We start from the raw sequence: 2,460 nt of genomic DNA, 5'->3' as shown, positions 1-2,460 counted from the left end.
TAGGTGGCTCTCCTTGGTGGTGGGCAAGAAGCACTGGGAAGAAACCTAGACCAGAAGGTTGATGGGGTCAGAAATAAATGGACTGACCTGTCTCTGAATTATGAAGCATTTCTTTGAAAATCCTTCTTTGTAAGGGCTGTTTCCAAGCTGCACAGAATCAGACAGGAAACAAAAGAATTTTCCTTTTTATTTTCTTAACAAACAAACTATTCCTTGGCTGTCTCTTTGTAGATGGGTGCCATTGACAACACAGAGAGAAGAGAGAACCCAAACAATGAAACAAGCCCCCTGCCCACGTGCTGTCAGACACTGGGGAAAAGAACAAAACCAAAGAAAAGCCATTGCACAAACACAATGGCCTTGTCTTCTGCCTTTCTTGTGGCACAATGCAGGACTGGACAGCGCCCGCCCCCACCTCCCTCCCTCCCTCCCTCCCTCCCTTCCTCCCTCCACTCCCACTCCTCCACCAGCCTTCCTGCTCCCAAGGCACGTTACTGACTAGCAGCTTGCCAGTCCAGATTGTAGTTTTAATCCACCAACTAGTATTGCAGCTCATAGAACGGCTTTGGATTTACGAAACAGGCTGAGAGGAAATAAAGTACGCTTGTTTGCAGATAATGAAAGCTAAGAGTGGTGCCTCCAGGGAGAGGTGGGGTGCCAGGGGTCCTTAAGAAGGTGGTGGTACCACCTACTGCCAGAGTGTCTTTTGAATTGACTTTACTCAGGAGACCTGAAAGCCTTTTAGCTACTTCATGGTAGACTTTGACAGGGAACTCTTTAGCAGTGACTTGGAGAGGGGTGAAGACCAGTGCTCAGGCTTCGGTCACGACACAGGCAGACTGGGGATGGAGTGGTACGTGTTTGCTTGCAGTGTGTGTTGAGGAGCAAAGAGGTTGGTTATGGTACAGTGACAGCTAGCATGAGAACTTGAACTCAACATGGATTCTAAACGTGTTTGTTTACTGCATGAATAAAATAATGTTCACGATATTTTGTGGTCTATGGTGACCAATCATAGTAGACGTCTTAGAATCACCAAGCTCCAAGGAATCCTAATACCCAGTCTAATAAATTCAGTAAAACCAAGTGTGGACTCAAATGTAAACTATGGACTTTTGGATGTACCTCTCTGGTGGGGGATGTTGGAGGCGAGGCATGTGATGGAGCGGAGAATACATGGAAAATCTCTGTATCTTTGGCTTATTTTTGCTGTGAACCTAAAACTGATCTAAAAAAAAGTCTATAAAAAAGTTCATGGCCACATAAATTAGCAGTCAGATCTGGTGATTCAGCTGAACGTTTATCTTAAGTATATAGAAAGGAACACGTTTTCTGATGTTTGAAAAAAATTCTGTTTTATTTTGAAACTAATGAAATAAAATTGGCAGAGCTTTTTTTTAAAAATGCAGTAAAAATACTTATCAGTTGGTCCTACGGCCTATATTCCTCTACCGTGGACATCATTTCCAGGCCATGAAATTTCCATGGCATCTATAGGAGGAAAATCTCAGATAAAACCTGAATTTGCCATTTAATAATGAGAAAACCTTGGCAAAGTAAGTTAAACTTCTGTGGCCTATTTTCTCACCCACACGATGGAGATAGTCTATATATCCTCAAAGAGTGGGGGGTAATGCCTCCAAGAGACAGTCTGCGGGAAAGTGGTTTGCAAATTACTCAGTGGTATGCAGACACCAAAGGCTATTTTGTTCCATTTTCTCTTTTCGGCTTTGGGGCAAATGTTGCCTTTGAATATGATAAATTTCATGTTCAGATAAGCTTTCTCCCCTCCTGCGCTAGGGTGACAAGGATTAGAAGTGGGTTTTAGGGCTCAGTGGAACATTGGAGGGACGGGATACGGCTGTCCCAGGGCTCCTTCCGAGCACATTGTAGACTGGGTCAGTAGGCATGGGTCAGGAGAAGGGCAAGTGTTAGTTTTTAGTTGTGAATTTACGTCGGTACTTAAAAGAAGTATAATATCGATTGCTTGATGTTCATGTCTGTGTGTGTGCTCCACAAAAAACTCAAACAAAATACAGCCATAAAACGGCACTGGCTCACAAACCCAGAACATTATGAAATCAGACAGCAGGCCTAATGAGAACTAGAGTGAATCAAATGAGCAGCATTCCTTTAAGGTGGATTTCCATAGAACTTGGGAGGATGAGGGTTTCAGGAAAAGAGAGGCAGGGTAAGTTGGGAGTGGGAAGAAGAAGGAGTTTGTTGGGAATATAGCAGTGACCACAGCATGTCCAGGGGCATCCTCCAGACGTAGTTACAATGGGCAAACGCAGTACATTGGAAGAGGCATTTATTGCAGAAAGGGCCAGTTTTCTAAATATGGAAAAAAACCACACCTTGCAACTTAAGAATCATGAAATATGTTGATGTATCACTCACACTTGGCTCATGTGCTTTCCACGTGGCTACAGGGAATCAGCGCACAGCTTCACTCAGCAA

This window comes from Sapajus apella, unplaced genomic scaffold (genome assembly GCF_009761245.1).
Source record: "Sapajus apella isolate SASKATOON/1434 unplaced genomic scaffold, GSC_monkey_1.0 scaffold22, whole genome shotgun sequence".
Classification (NCBI taxonomy): Eukaryota; Metazoa; Chordata; class Mammalia; order Primates; family Cebidae; genus Sapajus; species Sapajus apella.
This window is presented reverse-complemented; position numbering follows the sequence as displayed.